The sequence below is a fragment of the Pseudorca crassidens genome, chromosome 20, assembly GCF_039906515.1.
Source record: "Pseudorca crassidens isolate mPseCra1 chromosome 20, mPseCra1.hap1, whole genome shotgun sequence".
Lineage (NCBI taxonomy): Eukaryota > Metazoa > Chordata > Mammalia > Artiodactyla > Delphinidae > Pseudorca > Pseudorca crassidens.
The window spans coordinates 5,453,830-5,472,263 of record NC_090315.1 but is presented as its reverse complement, the minus strand read 5'-3'; the positions used below and the strand labels follow the sequence as shown (position 1 = coordinate 5,472,263).

General features: G+C 49.9%; 1 protein-coding gene and 1 pseudogene across 16 annotated transcripts in view; one reads left to right on the top strand and one right to left on the bottom strand.

Moving 5' to 3' along the window:
- CDC42EP5 (CDC42 effector protein 5) overlaps positions 1–18,434 on the top strand; it is a 149,099-nt gene that overhangs the window by 9,326 nt on the left and 121,339 nt on the right. The gene's annotated exons all lie outside the window — the stretch shown is intronic.
- Positions 7,798–15,527, bottom strand: LOC137215469 (leukocyte immunoglobulin-like receptor subfamily A member 6; annotated as a pseudogene).

The window sequence follows — 18,434 nt, the reverse complement described above, 5'->3', positions numbered from 1 at the left end:
AGAAATCATGGAAGAAAGAGGGAAGACACAACTTGCCAATATTTGGAATGAATGACAGGGTATCACTACAAACCCCACTGCTATTAGTAGGGTAATAAGAAAATATTACAATTCTGTGCCCATAATTTTGACAACTCGTGAGAGACATAGACTACCAAAACTCACTTAAGGAGAAATAATCTGAATATTCTTTAAAAATATTAAAGAAATTGAATTTGTAGTTAAAACAACTCTCCAGCAAAGAGCACTCCTGGCCAGCGTGGCCTCACCGGCATGTACTACTAAACATTTAGGGAAGAAAGAATGCAGTTTTACACAATCTCTTCCAGGAAATAGAAGGTAAAGAAACACTTTGCAGCAATTTTATGAGGTAAGCATTACTCCAAACTCAAATTAGGCAAAGACAGTACAAGGAAAGAGAGCTGCAGACCAATATCCCTCAAGAACATAGAAACTTTCTCACCAACATATTGGTATATGAAAGCCAACCAAAGCTGAAGAGGATAACATCATAACCAAGTGTGATTTATCATCAGATGCCAGGCTGGTTCAATATTTGAAAACCAGTAAGGTTAATCCATCATGTTAATAGACTAACAAAGAAAACCCACATCATTATATAAGTACATGCACAGAATGATTTGATAAAATTAATTAAATGCCCAGCTGTATAGGAATAGAAGGGAACCTCCTTAATCGGATGAAGAGCGTCTGGGGTCTACATTTACCTAATGGCATACCAAATGCTTTCCCTCTGTGGTTGGGAAGCAGTGACGCTCTCATGACTTCTCTTCAGAATTGGCCAGTGCAGTAAGACAAGTGAGAGGGAAAAGAAGCCTACAGATTGAAATGGAAGGAATAAAACTGTCTTTATTCCCAATCTACATGATCCTGTATGGAGGAGTTCCTAGGGAATCTACAAAAGAGCTTCTACAACTGGTAGGTGAAGGAGCAAGGTCTCAAGATAAAAGATCAATATTCAAAAACCAATTGATTTCATTCTACAAATTAACAAAGGACAACTGGAAAGCACAATTAAAACACAATACTCTTTACTATAGCACCGAAAACCATGAACATGTAGGAATAAACATAAGTATTTATGTGTAAGATCTGAAGACTAAGAACTATAATACGTCGGTAAGAGAAATTAAAGAACAACAAAGAAAGATATACCGCATTTATTGATTGAAAGACTCAATATTTTAAGATATCAGCTCTCTCTAAATTGATATGTATTCAAAGAAACACCAATCAAAATCTGAACTAGCTTTTGTAGCAATTGACAAGCTGATACTAAAATAGAAATATGTAAGAGCAATAACAGCTCAAGAATTTAGAAAAGGAATAATATTGGATGTCTTATTCCAAGACTTAATATGGAAGGAACAAATGTAGTGGACGGTGTGGAATTTGCATAAGGATAGGTGGAAAAAATAAACAACAGAGATCCCAGGAGTAAACACACGTATATGATCAATTGATTTTTAACGAAGGAACAGAGTACTTCCTTGAGGAAAAGATAATCTTCTTAACAAATGTTTCTGGAAGAACTGGATATTTATTTGGAAAAAATGAAGCTTCACCTTTACCTCACACCATACACAATAATTCACATGAAATGGATCATAGATCTAATTGCAATAGCAAAACCATAAAGTATCTAAAAGGGGACATTAAAGAAAATCTCCACAACCTTGGATTAGACAAAGATTTTTTTTAAAGGCTTTATTGAATTTGTTACAATATTGCTTCTGTTTTATGTTTTGGTTTTTTGGCCGCGAGGCATGTGGGATCATAACTCCCAACCAGGGATCGAACCCGCACCCCCTGCATTGGAAGGCTAAGTCTTAACCACTGGACCAGCAGGGAAGTCCCAAACAAAGATTTCTTAAGAAAGGTACAAAAAGCACAGAAAACAACAAAAACAAAAGATTTATTGGACTTCATAGAATTAAAAACTTTTGTTCTTCAGAAGACTGTGTTAGGGAACTTCCCTGATGGCCCAGTGGTTACGACTCTGTGCTTCCACTGCAGGGAGCGAGGGTTCCATCCTTGGTCAGGGAACTAAGATCCTGCATGCCACATGGTGCGGCCAGAAAAAAAAAAAAAAAGACCATCTTAGGTAATGGAAGAAACAAGCCAAGACTAAAAGAAAATATATACAGTGTATGTATATATATATATATATATATATATATATATATATAGTGTGTGTGTGTGTGCGCGAGATAAAGGATTTGTATGTAGAATAAATAATGACTTTTACAAATAAATAATAATAAAACCTTCCCACTTGAGCAAAACAGTTTAAACAGACATTTCTCAAAAGAAGAAATGGTGGCGCAGTGGTTGAGAGTCCGCCTGCCGATGCAGGGGACACGGGTTCGTGCCCCGGTCCAGGAAGATCCCACATGCCGCGGAGCGGCTGGGCCCGTGAGCCATGGCCACTGAGCCTGCGCGTCCGGAGCTTGTGCTCCGCAACGGGAGAGGCCACAACAGTGAGAGGCCCGCGTATTGCAAAAAAAAAAAAAAAAAAGATATATAAATGACCAATTAGCACATGAAAAACTGCTTAACATCTATAATAATTAGAGAAATGAAAACTCAAATGAGATACCAATAAAGTTGATGAATCAAAACATTATACTGAACAAAAGAGGGCAGATACAGAAGAGTACAGACTTTATAGTTCCATTTTTATGAAATTCTAGACCTTGTGAAACTAATTCCTAGTGAGGAGGGTGTAGGTTGACTAAAAAGGTCACCATGGAATTTCAGGAGTGATGGCAATGCTTTATATGTTGATTGTGGTGACAGTTGCTACGTGAATTTCTACATTTGCCAAAGCTGATCAAACAGCACAAAGGGGGTACATTTCATGTCTCAGTATACATACACATGCATACTAGCCAGGCTCAACCAGTGTCCATTCCACCAGGATGAAGTCAACCTGCCACCACGTGTCTGATTTGCTTCCATAAGAAATGATGCAACGTTAAGGACTCAAGTGTTCCTTTCCTCTGCTGACACAATGGACATTCAGCAGTATCTGTAGTTAGATCGCTCTCGGTGAATGGCAGTCAGTCCCTGCTTCCAGGCTGATGACTAGCCTCCATCTCTGTCCTCGGCCATCCTTCAAAGGCCCAGTGTGTAAGCAAGGAGGCAGAGGCTGGCAAACATCCACTGAACCAGGCGTCCTGTCCCCTTGGCTGTTAAGGACCCTGTCTGCAGTGAGGCTCTGGGGGGGACGTTAATACCTCATTGAAAGACCACGTGCCTCGTGCCCACTCCTGTACCCATTCCTCCTTCCTGGGTGTCCTTGTCCCCTCCCACTCAGTTCTCCTGACTGTCTAGGCAGGGCGGTTGCTGCCGTCCCCGGGTCTGTGTACATCTCTCCCTCTACCCTGTTCTCTTTCCACACACACAAAAGGTATCCTGTTCATCACCCAGATGTCTGCCCTGTGAAAGCATTTTCCCTCAGTATCTTTCAGGTACAGGGCTTAGAGCAACACCACCCCCAAACCTGACGCTGCCCAGACGTGACCCAGGCCGTAAAGCTGCAGAGGACAGCTGAGGGAGGGGTGTCACTGTGACAGGTAGCCGTGGAGGTATCCTGTGCCTCTAACCCCTGCCTTTGTGGGACTTACCTTGTTCTGCGGACCTCTTCCTGGCCCCAGGTTTACCACTCATCCAACAGTGGGTTGCAACCCAATGACTTGGTGGGAATGACAACACCTGGCTCATCACGGGAAGTTTCAGCTGCACAGACACTTGATGTCTCTTTGTCAGTCAGTCAGTGTCTGTTGGGAACCAGGAGCCTGCCAGGAGCAGTTTTCGTTTTAATTAATTTTATTTTTGGCTGTGTTGGGTCTTTGTTGCTGCATCCAGGCTTTCTCTAGTTGCAGCGAGCGGGGTCTACTCTTTGTTGTGGTGTGCAGGCTTCTCATTTCGGTGGCTTCTCTTGTTGCAGAGCACGGGCTCTAGGCGCACAGGCTTCAGTAGTTGTGGCGCACGGGCTTCAGTAGTTGTGGCTTGTGGGCTCTAGAGCTCAGGCTCAGTAGTTGTGGCGCACGGGCGTAGTTGGTCCATGGCATGTAGGATCTTCTGGGATCAGGGCTCGAACCTGTGTCCCCTGCATTGGCAGGCAGATTCTTAACCACTGCGACAGCAGGGAAGTCCTTAGGAGCAGTTTTTTAAGTGGCGTCTAGCTCTCTGTTGCAGGTGGTGGATGTGGTGACATGAACCCATAGGGCTAAACCTCACCTCTGCCACGGGGGCTCAGCAGAGAATTCACACAGCCTCCGGTACACCTGGATACCCGGGGTCCTGGTACTGCAGCCTGAAGCTACTGCAGAGCCCCACCTTCCTGGGGGCTCCACTCAGACTTGCAAGCTTCTCAGTAACCTGAGAAGGCACTTGTTTTCTCGAGGATGATATATGCTGCTTCCACAAGCCGAGAATGCATACCCAGAATTGTGCCTCTTTCTCAGTGTTAGGTGTTGCGAGGTGCAATGGCACGTGATTTACTACACAGGGTATGTCTTGGCAGCCCTCAGAGAATAGGCCCTCTATAAAGGTCGCTGCTTTGGCAGGCTCTGAGTCTTTGAATTTCCCTTTCTTTCTTTCTTTCTTTTCCTTCCTTCCTTCCTTATGTCCCACCATATGGAATACATACCAGAGTACTCTCCACCCTCTAACCATCAGGTCCAATTAGCAAGATGTCATCAACGTTGTGGACAAATGGGATGTTATGCCCAATGTCACGATGCCAAGGGTCCTTTTGGACTGTGCTGTGAAAGAGGGAGAGTTAATTTCTCTCTGGACAAAGTATGAACGTGTACTGCAGTCCATCCTAGGTGAAGAACTGCTTCTTAGTTACCAGATCCACAGCTGCATAGAAATGACCAAAGGCTGCCTGATTCTGTTCTAGGAAAAATATGCATCCCTCACAGCAGCTGTGACAGGACTTAGCGCTGGGTGAAGTCTGAGGCCCTCCACCACCAACCACCCTTGATCCGCTCAGTGTTTGCAGGGGCCAGGCTGGTGTATCAAGCAGGGGTGTGATGGGCCACCACCACTCCCTCCCTTATGTCTTTGAGGGAGGCACTAACCTCTGCTATTCCACCTGACCGCAGGGTTGTTTTTGATTTACCATACACTGGGTTATACGAAAGTTATATTGTGTTTTGTTTTTCTGTTCATGCCAGGCAGCTTGCTGGATCTTACATCCCCGACCAGGGCTTGAACCTGCACCCTGGGCAGTGAAAGCGCAGAGTCCTAACCACTGAACCTCCAGGGAATTCCCTGGAAAGTTATATTGTTAAGTATACAGAGTCTGCTTCCTTTCTTTAAAGACTGTAACTATGTTTTGGAAGTTGATTAAATGACTTTGTGGTTCAGCTTTGTGGTTCTTTTCAAGGCTTAAAAAAAAAATCTGCTTTTGGGTACATCCTAGGGTTAGTTTGGCCGTACTGTGAAGCGTAGGTCTGCTTGTGATGAATCTTCTCAGTTTTCCTTCACCTGAGATTGTCTTTATGTCCTCTTCATTCCTGAAGGATAGTTTCACAATGCATAGCATTGGGGATCGACAGTTCTTTTCTTTCAGCCCTTGAAACTGTTGTGCCACTACCTTCTGGTAAGTCCAAGGTCACATGAGTGGTGGGTTCCCTCCACAGTGAGGAGGCATTTCTGTCTCACTGCATGCAAGGAACTTCTTCCTCTTTTTCTGGATTGTGATGCGTCTTGCATTGGATTTCTTGGGGCTCATCCTGTTTGGGGTTCACTGAGTTTCATATATGCATAGACTCATGGCTTCTGCAAAGTTTGGGGAAATTTCAGCCATTATTTCTTGAATAGTTTTCCAGTCTTATCCTTTTTCTCCTCTGGTTTTAGGATTCAGATCCCAGGGATGTGAGGTCATCGAGAGTCCGTTCTCATGCTTTTCCAGAATATGTGCTCACTGGTGTTCAGACTAATTTTTATCCTCGTATCTTTACATCATTTCCTCTGTTGCCTCCATTCTTTTGTTGGGTCCGTCCATCCATGGAGCCTTTTATTTTAATTATTGTATCTTTCAGATCTGAAATATCCATTGCATTCATTTTTTAAAATTTATTTGTTTTATTTTTGGCTGCGTTGGGTCTTCGTTGCTGCCCGCGGGCTTTCTCTGGTTGCGGCGAGCGGGGGGCTACTCTTCGTTGCGGTCCGCGGGCTTCTCATTGCAGTGGCTTCTCTTGTTGCGTATCACGGGCTCTAGGCACGCAGGCTTCAGTAGTTGTGGCTTGCGGGCTCTAGAGTGCAGGGTCAGTAGTTGTGGCTCAGGGGCTTAGTTGCTCTAAGGCATGTGGGATCTTCCCGGACCAGGACTCAAACCCGTGTCCCCTGCCTTGGCAGGCAGATTTTTAACCACTGCGCCACCAGGGAAGTCCTCCATTGCGTTCTTTATGTCTTCTCGTTTTTTGCTGAGCCTTTCTAGTTTTTTAGATTTATTTTAAGCATGTGTGTAATTGCTCCTCAAAGCATTTTTATTATGGCTGTTTTAAAAGACTTGTCAGAAAATTCCAAAATCTGTGTCATCTCAGTGTCAGCAGCTGTTAAGGATGGCTTTTTCTCACTCAAGACGAGATTTTCCTGGTTCCTGTTGTGGCGAATGATTTTTCAAATTAGACCTGGTCATTTTGGATATTATATTTTGAGAGTCTGGGTCTTATGTAAATCTTTGTTATAGAAAGACTTTTCTTACACATGGCTGGGGCACTGACTCATTACTGCCAGGTGGATGGGGCAGTCCAGGTACCCTACTCGGTCTCCTTTGACACCCAGTGTGTCATTACTGGGGGTCTTAGCAGTCTTAGTGTGTCTGCTGCCTTCTCTCTACCCTTCAGAGTACAGGCAGACCTTGGAGATATTGCATGTTCAGTTCCAGACCACAGCAATAAAGTAAATATCACATTAAAGCGACTCCCACAGTTTTTTGTTTTCCTAGTGCATATAAAAGTTATGTTTACACTATACTGTAGTCTGTTAAGTGTACAACAGCATTGGTCTAAAAACACAATGTACATACATTAAAAAATAATGCTGTTGGGGACTTCCCTGGTGGCACAGTGGTTAAGAATCCACCTGCCAATGCAGGGACATGGGTTGATTCCTGGTCTGGGAAGATCCCACATTCCACGGAGCGACTAAGCCTGTGCACAACTACTGAGCCTGGGCTCTAGAGCCGGCGCACCGCAACTACTGAGCCCATGTGCTGCAACTACTGAAGCCCGTGCACCTAAAACTCATGTTCCCCAACAAGAGAAGCCACTGCAATGAGAAGCCAGCGCACGGCAACAAAGAGTAGCCCCACTCGCCACAACTAGAGAAAGCCCCACGCGCAGCAAGGAAGACCCACCACAGCCAAAAATCAATAAAATAATAATAATAATAATAATAACGCTGTTGGGAAAAGGGCACTGATGGGCTTGCTTGATGTGGGATGCCATAAACCTTCAATCTGTAAAAACAAAAACATCCCTGCAATATCTGGGGAGTACAATAAATGGAGGTATGCCTGTATTCTTATGTTTGTTGTGTATGTAAAGTCCAGGAGTCTTACTGTGCTTTGTGGGGGGTCAGGGAGACATACTTCTATTTTCTCCTGCTCCAAAACTGGAAGTCTGAAATGCAACTGACTTTTATATATTGTGATGATGTACCCAGTGACGTTAGATAAATTCTTTTCAAATTCGAATAATAGGTCCTTATTCTATTTTGGATTTTCCACTCACACAATTTTGTAATCTTGAGCAATACAGTTTTATTCCATCCCTCAGTGCCTATCACTTTTTGTTTCTTTATTTAATTGGTTGGTTCTTCCAGGCCTGCCGAATAGAAGGGTAATAGTGAACGTTCCTGGCTCACTCGCAATTGCAGGCAGAAGGATTGCACGTTTTTACCTTTAAAAATGATTTCTATTGTAGATTTTAAAAGATGCTTTTACAAATAATAGGAAATTCCCTTTTATTCCTGAGTTTTTTTCATTATAAATTGGTGATGTATTTTATCAAAAGTTTTGCATCTGTTGATATGATGATTTTTTAAATTTCTTCTTTTAATGTTTGAAAAGTATTGATTGATTTCTGAGGATGAAACCACCCATGCATTCCTTAAAAAAAAATACCTGCAAGTTCATGATATATTACTCATTTTATATAGCAATGAATCTCGTTTGTGAATATTTTGTTTAGGAAAACAAAAGACAGAAAGACAGAGCTTCCTGTGATTTTCCCATTTTGTAGTTTCTTTGTCGGGTTTTGGTCTCAATTTTTTTCTGGCCCGACAAAAGGTGTTGCAGGGAGTATTCCTTTCCTTCCCTCTTCTCTGCAGAAGCTTGTGTAAGTTTGGGGGGTGTGTGTGTGTGTGTGTGTGTATTTCATAAGTGCATACGTGTTCAGAAGCATTCACCAGTGAAGCCTTCCGGACTCAGAGTTCACTTTTTGGGAAAATTTTAAATCACAGACTCCACATATTTAATATATACAACAATCCAGATTTCCTATTTATCCTAATGTTCATCATTTTGGTAAATTATATTTTAGAGAATTTTTGTCCATTTCATCTACATTTTCTAATATAATGGCATAAATTGTTCATAAAATTCTTTATTTATATAAAGTCTGTAGGATCTGCCGTAGTGTCGTGATAATGGTAAAGCATGCCTTCTCTGTTTTTCCCTTGGTCATTGTGCCTAGGGTATATACGTGTGATTAATGTTTTCAGGATTGAAGTTTTAGGCTTTATTGATTTTTCTCTACTTTTTCTTTGTCCTCATTAGTAGCTACTCTTGTCATTGTTATTTCGCTGCTTCTACCTTCATTTGGAATCATTTGCTATTCTTTTTCAAAATCATTGGTAATTGAGCAGTCTGTTGCTTTTTTTCTAAAACGTAAGGATATTAGTTATCTTTGAGGGTAGAATCAGGTGACTGCCAAAGGGTCCCAGGGGCTCCTGGTGGTCTGTGTTGGGAGTCCAGGCTGTCTGTTGGTCGTTAGGCGGTGTCCACTGCGGGCAGGCAGCTCCTGTGCCTTCCGGGGTCCGTGCAGTCTGCCTCCCTGGAGCGTGGGGTCTGGGTCCTTCGTGGGCTAGCGGACGGCGAGAGCAGCATACATGCTGGGCTCTTCTGGGGGCTCCCCTGACTGGGGGGCAGGGGGTGCAATCTCCCGTCTGAAGGTCGAGTGGTACAGCTGGGCATAGGTCACATCCTGGGGGGCTTCAGATGCGGCGGCCTGCAGTGGGGGAGAGGGAGGGTGTGTGGTTGGGATGGAGGAAGCCTGGGGGCCCAGACAGGATGGGACCCACCTGACCGTCCCTCTGCCCGTCCTCTTCCGCTTGTCTGTCCTTCGTGTCCAGCAATCTCCCCGACAGGGAGAGGTGGCCACCCCCCGCCTTAGTCTTGATATTGAGTGGTTCACCTGGGCGTACGTCCCCTCCTGGGGGTCTGCATCCTGCCTGTTCTGCTGGAGGGAGAGAGTAGGACAGAAAGGGGACTTCCTGGATCCACTGTGATCTCCTTCCGTCAGCTTTCCACTGTGTTGGCAGAGTGATGCTTTAAAACCTTAGGTCAGGTCACTTTCCTGATGGAAACTCCGGGGACCTCCTAACACCTCGGAGCCTCTGGATTCTTTCTACGGTTCTGATTTCTGTATTAACACGTTGTCTCCCTTGCACATTTGGCTCCAGCCGCACGGCCATCTTCCTGCAAAAGCACGTCCCTGCCTCAGGACCTTTGCACTTGCTGCCCCCCCACCATGCACTCTGTCACCTTCTCTTGCTTTACTTTCCTTATCGGGACCTTGCATTCTAGGACGCTACCTGCTTCTTTACATATAGTCTTCTCACCCACCAGGTGAGCTCCCTGCTGCACCTGCAGCACCTACAGGGAGCCGGGGGGATGCGCTCTCCTTGTGCACCACTTTTGGGTGAATGAAGGAAGGGGGCCTGGGGACTTTCAGGTGATTCACTTATTCACAAATCCTCTTGAGACGTGGGGCTTCACTGCAACGCCAGAAGGTCAGACAGAGGACGGGGAGCCAGGAAAGGGGACCCCGAAGGAGGGGCCATGAGGTCACAAGGAAGCAGAAGGGGTGGAGTCACAGCTGGACGACCCAGGAAGCCCGGAAGGAGAGGTCAGTGTGGGACACTGCTGGAGCTGGGATGTGAGGACAGAGACGTGTCCATTGGACTGAGTTTGGCAACAAGAAGGTCTCTGGTGGCCTGGACAGGAGTAGGGGTCTCACCGGATGGTCCAGCTGCACCCCGTCCTCAGGCTGTGTGTCCTTCACGGCAGCATCTGCTGGGGCGGAACAGGGTGTGTATCGCTTGGTGGGATCCCCTGAGACCCCTCAGGGCTGGAGCTCCCGCAGTGCATCCAGAAGGGGCCACTGAGACCCAGGGGTGAGGGGAAGTGTGGGGTTTCAGTGTGCACCCCCTGAGCCCACCCCTTCCCAGCCTTCTCCTCCCCCACACAGGTGCCTCCAGAACCCTGTGTCCCCCACCCCGTCCTCTTCTGCTCACAGAGGGCCTGGTCCTGGGCGGCGGCGGCTGGGCAGGAGCTGGGGAAGAGGCGGGCGTGTTAGGGGGAGAATGAGGGGGAGCTGTGGGCGGGGCGGGCCTGGGGGTCTTCGGGGCAGGAGTTACCTGCTCTGCAGGCCTGTGTCCTTGGGCTCTGGGTCTGCAGCCCCTGCGGGAGGGTGGAAATCAGCCTCGCCCTGGGCTGGGGCAGATGACAGAGGCTCAGCCCTGGGACTCATGACCCCCGCCCCTCACTCGGGATTCAGGAGGAAAGAAGCAGACCTGAACTCATACTTGCGTACATGTTTCAACACTTCATGAGATTGAAAAGGAGGAAAATACCTTAAATTATACATGTCAGCTGACAGTATGTGTTTTCTTTCTAGATTTTTGAGTTTCAGACTCTGGACAATCTTTTTCTAAGCTGACCTTGCCCATCTCTTATGTTTCCTTTCGGCTGGTGCCCTAAGCCCACCACCTCCAGGGGTCTGGGTCACCCCGTTCCCTACTCACCCGACTTCCTGCATCTGCTCTGACCCCAGTGTCGGACGAGGAGGATGAGGGGCAGCAGGATGAAGGCCACTGAGACCCCAATCAGGACGTTCAGGTACCATTTGAGACCTGGGGCACCAGTGACATCATGAGTGAGCCCAAGATGCCATTTAATTGAGCGCCTACTGTGTGTAGGCTCGTGCTGGGGTCTGTGCATTCATCTCCTCTAACCCACCCCACCCATTTTACAGATGAGGAAACTGAGGCACAGAGAGAAAAAGCATGAGCCCCAAGTGACTCAACCTGAACGTGGCAGAGCTGGGATTAGAACCCAGAGCTGTGAGCTCCCTGAGCTCTCCTGAACTGCCCCCCAGCAGACACCAGATTTGTGCTCTGAGGGCTGCTCATCTGTAGGGGGGTCTGCAGGGCTACATGGGGTGGACTCTCTGTCTCTCCCCAGGATCCCTACCCCACCCTGCAGGGCCCTGATGCCCCTGGGAAGGTCTGGGCTGGGCTGGGGGCTCTGCCCTCCTGAGCTCTGTGAAGCCCACCCGTCATTTCATCTGACCTCACAGCAGGCCTGTGAGCATGGTGGGACCAGGGAGCTTACAGACCACGAACCTGAGACTCAGAGGAAAGAAAGCATCTGCCCAGGGACCACAGCAGGAGTGCAGAGCTGGGTCTGAACCTGGAGTCTGACTCCAGCCCTTGCTCTTTCCACTCAAGCTGGGCTCCCTGAGCTGAAGGGGGAGGGCCATTGTCCTGCCTCCCCTCCCCCTCCCCATACAATGCCACCACCACTGCGGCACTGGGGACAGGCCCCCATACAGTCACATCCTCAGGGGCCTCCCTGTGAGGCCTCCTGTCCTGGGGGGTCAGAGCCAGAAGTCAGAACTGAAGGAAATCTAAGCTCCGGGCCACAATTCTCTGCTTTTACACTTGGAGAAACTGAGGCCCAGGCAGGGGAAGGGGGTCCAAGTCAGCGTCTCCACAGGTGCCTGAACTAAGGCCATAACTGAGCCCTGCCCCCCTGGACCCAACACCATGTCCCACAGACCCTCACTCACCCGTCTGCGGGCCTGGCTCCGTGGGGGGATGGGCCCCAACTTCAGAGCCTCATGTGGGTCAGGACAGAAGGTGAGGGTCGGGGGCTGCTTCTCCCCACCTCAGCCCACTGCTCCTCCCCCAAGATGGGGCCCGAGGGGTCATTCCCTCTCCATGACCCCCACCCTTCATCCACCAGCCTCAGAGCCCCTGGAGCCCTGGGGTCCTCCTGGCATCTCTGCTTGACCCCCAGCCTGTGCTTGAGGATCTGAGGGCATTAGATCCTCCCAGAGACTCTGAAACTGCCTTGGGGTGGCCTGTGCTCCCTCTGCAGAGAGGCCTCAGTGACTCCCTAGTTGTTGAACTGGGGCCTGTCGGTGGGGGGCTGGGGCCCCCAGAGGGTCCTGGGAATGAGGACAGGAAGCGGGTGGGGCTGACCCTGGAGTCCCCACCTTATGAAACCTTTCCCTTACGCCTGCCCTGTGGTCTCCTCTACAGTCGTCAGGTTCCGGATTCCAGGTGAGGTGAGAAGGTGTGGGAGGGGATGGGAGGGCCACTGAGGGGCAGATCCCCCTCTGGGTGACCCTCCCTCACAGTCCCCTCACTCAACCCCAGCCCAGAGTGCTCGGGACAGAGCCCTGAGCTGACTGAGTCAGAGAGGACAGGGTCAGGTTCCCTCACCTGAGACCGTGAGCTCCAGGGGGGCACTGGCGTGTGACAGCAAGTAGGGGTTACTGCTGAGTGAGCTGTAGCACCTGTAGGTCCCATTGTGGGCTGAGGTCACGGGACTCATGGAGAATTCGGCCTGGAAATGCCCACCTCGGTACTTTGATCTAAGACGCAGTGGGGGCCAGGCTGCCCCCTCCTTGGACAGAAGGAAAGTTTCATTTGTGCTCCTTGACTGACACAGCAGGGTCACGGTCTCTCCTGAGGCCACCAGGGGGCCCGGCTGCACCGAGAGGGAGGGCGTGTCAGGGAACCACCCTAGAGAGAGCAAGGGGGGTGAGGGGCTGCCCGCCTCCTGGTTCCGAGCTGCGACTCAGCTGGACCTCCCTGAGGCCCCTCATCTCTGTCTGTCTCTGTTTTCTCTGAGTCTCTCCCTCTCCCTGCCCACCCCCGTCTCTGTCTCCCTCCCTCCCTCCCTCCCTGGGGACTCCTCACGCCTGGTCCCAGCATCACCAGCTGGGGCTCCCCTGGCAGGGCCTGTGCAGAGTCTGGGTCCCTGACTGACCCGCTGGCTCCTCACCTGCCACTAGGATGTCCAGGGGGTCACTGGGGGCCGACCACTCGGAGGAGAGGTTGTGTCCACCGTAGCATCTGTACCGGCCCGCGTGGGTGATGGTCACTGGGCCCAGGGGGAAGTCGGCCTGAGAGAGCCCAGCCTGGGGCTGCCGGCCAGGGCGCTGGGGGAGGGCCTGTCTCCCCTCCTGGGACAGAGCGAATCTGTCATAGGCGACGTCAGAGCGACACTGGAGGGTCAGGCTCTGTCCAGAGGCCACGACAGGGCCCTGCGGGGTCAGGAGGGAGGGCTTCCCAGACACACCTGGGGGAAGACCAGCCCTGGGCTGTAGGGGCTGGTTCCTCCCATGAAGCCCCTTCTCCCATCCTGGTCCCCAGGCCTCACTGTCACTCACACTCTGTGTCTCTGTCCTGTGCGCCCCGCTCCCCCCTCACCCCACCCTCTCATCTGGGACAATCCTGGGAGGAAAGCATCTAATAATCTGTCTCGTGCCTCAAGACGTACGTGAGGCCAGGGTGGGACCTCCTCACCTGAGACCAGGAGCTCCAGGGGGTCACTGGGGGCCGACCACACCTGGGGGGTGTCCCTGTAAAAGCCGTGGCATCTGAACATCCACCTGTGGCTGGGGGTCACGCGACCCACGGGGAGCAGGGCCTGGGTCTGCCCATGGGGGCCTCGCTGTGCATCCAGGGTCCAGGAGGACTTGGGTTCTCCTTCCTTAGTCAGAATGAACCCGTGCAGTCCCTCCCATGAGCCACACTGGAGGGTCACGGTCCCTCCCGAGGTCACCACAGGGCTCGGCAGGGCTGAGAGGGTGGGTTTGCTGTGGGCCCCTAGGAGAGAAGGAGGGAGCTTGTGAAATGGGGCTCACACCACCCTCTCCTCCCCCAGGGCTGGGCTGTGAGAGGGACACACCCCTGAGAGCAGACCCCCTTCCTGCGGGCAGAGCCTGAGGCTGGGACCCACGAGTGTCCTCTCACCTGTCACCACCATCTCCAGGGGGTCACTGCTCTCTGACCAGTCAGTGGGGCTGAGGTAGTAACAGTGATATCTCCCTGCGTAGTCCTGTGTCATATATGGGATGGAGAGCTTGCCCTTGTCCCCGGGCTCCAGTTGGGGCCATCTGTCCCAGGGAGATGAGCTTCCCTCTTTATGGAAACGGATCACCCGGGCCCCCCGGGTCCCCTGACACCAGATGGTCACGGGGCTCCCCCAGGGGATCACAGAGCCTGGCTCAGCCCAGATGGTGGGTTTGGGAAGGGTGCCTGGAAGGACATCAGAGGTTGCGTCACAAGACATCCTCACCCCAGGTCCCCAGCTCTCAGCCCCACCTCCCAAACTCCCCCTCCTTAAACCCAGAACTGCTGTTCCCCACCCCATTGCCTGGGGGTGGCCCCTTGTCCCCATGATCAGGAGGGAGGTGGGACACCTGGGGACAGACTCACCTGCCTGCACCTGGGTCCTCAGGCCCACACTCAGCCCTGGAAGAGAGACCCCTGTGAGAGGTTCGCCCTGAATCCTGAGCAGCGCCTCTCCTACCCGTGGGCCTCCTGAGTCCTGGGGTCTCCTGACAGAGCAGCCTGGCTGTGGGGAGGGGTCCGTCCCTGTCTGGGGCTTCCCCTCCCCCTCCTCCATCTCACCGAGGCAGAGCAGGGCCGTGAGGCTGGGGGTCATGGCGTCTCGTCCCTGTTGTCCAGGCGGTGCAGATGGAGGAGACCACGGTGCCCTCAGGACGGAGACCCGAGGGTGTGTCCACTGGGAGGCTTGTCCTCCCCGTCACGGGGCTGTCACGTCAGCAGCCCCACAGGAAGGGGAACTGCCCCTCCCCAGGAGCCTGGCTCTCATTCCCATGACAGACCCGGTGTCTTCCTGAGACGCCCCTTCCATATGAGGGTGACCCAGGCACGTCTTTCCCTCTCAGAGCCTCCCCGTTGGGTCTCCTTCGTCCTTAGCTGGTCCCTCGGCAGGTCCCTGTGGGGTCCTCACCATGGACAGGGGTCACCCAGGCCCTGGCGATGCTTCAGGGAGGTTGCAGGTTCCTGCTGCACCGCAGAGCTCGGATCAGCAGAGACACACGTTTAACATCTGCCTACAGCTCCGTGGAGGTCAGTGTGGCAATGAGCACAGAGGAGAAGTTCGGGGAAATAAGGAAGGAAACATGCCTGCTCCCCTGGCCCCAGAGTGTGGGTTTGCTTTCTGTCTCAGCCCCCTTCAGGGACTTCTCCCTTTTTCTTGAAACAGCGTCCACCGCACCTTCCTGGGAACAAGCCCCTGAGTCGTTCCTGCCTGCTCGGTGGCCCTTGATCCTTGGACAGGGCTCTCCTCCCCGTCCTGTCATCCTGCCTGGAAGCTGACGGGACCTTGATTTGAGTTAGAGGTCTCCCTTTGAAGGAAAACGTCTCTATTTAAATCTGTCCCCACTGCTCTTGTAACCGTGAGGGCAGTGCCCTTTCTGAGCCTGAGTTTCCTCCTCTGCATGTTGTCGCGAGCCCCACTCCTCAGAGTGGCTGTGAGCTCAATGGTGTCAGGTTCATTGCAGGATCACCACTGTTAATTTCCAGAGCAGGTGACAACAGCAGTGGGTGGGACATGAGAGGATCCTGGGCTCAGACTCCACGGCAAAGTGGGTGATTGTGGTGCCCACCTAAGAGCCCTCCTCTGCTCCTAACACTGAGAAATGCTATTTTGAATATTTGTGAAACACGTACCCACAGACACATGCAGAAAAAGAGAAAGAAAGTTCCCCAAATGGAGGGGGAACCAGACCAAAGAAGAGGGAACTAGGCTGAGTGGCCCCCGCTGACCGGGATCATCAAGAGGGTCATAGGGAGGAGGTTCCCGCCTGTGTGGACAGAGAGAGGGACCCAGGTCCTCACAGGCAGGGAGGGGTCAGGGCTCCAGGTGGAGGTTGAAGCTGCGGCCCCACTTCCCCGCGTTTCTGGACGGGCACTGGGATAGCTCTGCTCGCTGCCCCAAGCCCGTGGTCAGCATTGAGGCACCTCCCCTGTGTGGCATGAAACAGACTCAGTCCACGATTGTCAGCCCTGGGCGTCCACCCTCGTGAGAGTGTGAGGGTCCCATTGGACCATCCCTGAGGCCACAGCTGTGAGCAGATGCTAAGTCTGAGACGGTGGGCAGCACGGGGCAGAGCAGCTGCAGCAGTCTCCCCTGGTCAGCCTGACTCCCAGGACAGCCCGGGGAGAAGCCTTCTAGGAGAGACCGGGGGTGTGAGGGCAGAGCCTTTAACAGGAATGGACATCACAGTGACTCTAGTAATGATGACAGTGCTACGGACAGCCGTCTGCTGTCGAATGGGGGTGTCCTAGGCAAGGAAACAGAATCAGTAGGAAACCAATAAAGAGGTGAAAAAAATGTAGATCATACTTGATGTGAATATCTTGATTGTATCACAACACAATTAGTGGCTTTGCTGAAATAAAAATATGCAAAAAAAGAATCAGTAGGGAAATATGACAGTCGATTTAAATTAAGCGTGTTTAAGTATCTGAAAAATAAAGGGAGGCAACCATATGGATTATTTTATAGAAGAAAGGGCAGTTATTAAGAGTTAGAAAAGGTAGAGATGACAAATCCAGTAGGATGAACACATTAAAAAACATCACCCCATCAAGGACAAGACAGCTGAGGGACCAGTTATGGACTTGAATACAATATCGAGGAAATGTTCCACAATGAAGGTTAGAGAGACCAGAAATGGAAATTCAAGATACTTGGGGAATAGAATGAGGAGGGCCCACGTCATATCTATTGTAAGTGTCAGAAGGAAAGGTCGTGACGTATAACAACGGCCAAAGAAATGAAGAATTGAACATTTTTCAGAGATGAGGACAGGCCACCTAAGTGCTAGGACGCCTGTATTTAAAAGTGAGGTCTGTATCTTGACCCTTCATGGTAAATTAAGAAAATGAAGGTTAAATTAAAAAAAGTATCTCAGACTGAATTGTACGCTTCGAAATGGTTAATTCTATTTTGTGAACATTTCAACTGAAAAAAGTCAAGGACGACTGTCCTGAGGCCCTACAAATGTCCTGAAACTACTTCCTGTAGAAAATGCAAATCACCATTAAGAGAATGACAAGCTCGTTGGGACCAGACTACCCCGTACCAAAAGGCGATGCCAGAAGATACTGGAGAAATACCTTCAGGGAATTAATTGGGAAGAATTTTACACTGAGCCAAATTATTTTTAAGGGACAAAAGTGAAAGGCTCATCAGAGGGTGAATCCCTAACTGCGAGGAGGTTCCAGCCACCACATGTGACCTGCGGGAGCTGTGTCCATTCCGCTCAGCCCACCACGTCAGGCTGCGTCTTCCTGAGAGAGAAGGAAGGTTCTGGTGGGGATGGAGCCCTACCCATCACATGTATGTGCCTCTCCCAGTAGTTGAGTCACACACTTAGTTTGAAATAAGAAATGTTTTCAAGTAACTTGATAAAGAGAGAATGAGAGTGAAAGAAGGCATTTCCAGAGACGCAAGTTCTTAGATATTTTACTATTTTCACACTCAGTGAAAGGAATACTAAGAGATGTAATGGAGAAAGTGAGATGTCATATGAGAAAAAAATGGTATGAAAAGCACTGAAAAATTAACTAACACAACTTGTACACGCACCCACAGATGCACCCACACGTGTGCACACAGACACACAGATGTGCACACGCACATGCACGTATATAGAGTACCCATATTTCAGGTGAAGTATAATGAGAACATTGTCTTCTCTAATGGAGGAGGAGAATGCATAGCTGTTTAGAAATAAAAATGTAAATACATATGTTAACATGGGAGTAACAGCCTAAAATTAGAGATGGAATAACTACCAATGTGCTTGGTGTAATTAAATGAAAGAAAACATTTTCAGCTTTATTGAGATATAAGTAACAAAAATTGTGTATATTTAAGATGTACAACTTAATGTTTTTATTTTTTAAAAAAGCATTTATTTATTTATTTGGCTGTGTTGGGTCTTAGTTGTGGCACGCAGGATCTTCTTCGCTGTGGCAGGCGGGATCTTTCGTTGCGTGCGCAGGCTCCAGAGTGCATGGGCTCAGTAGTTGCAGCTTGTGGGCTTAGTTGCCCC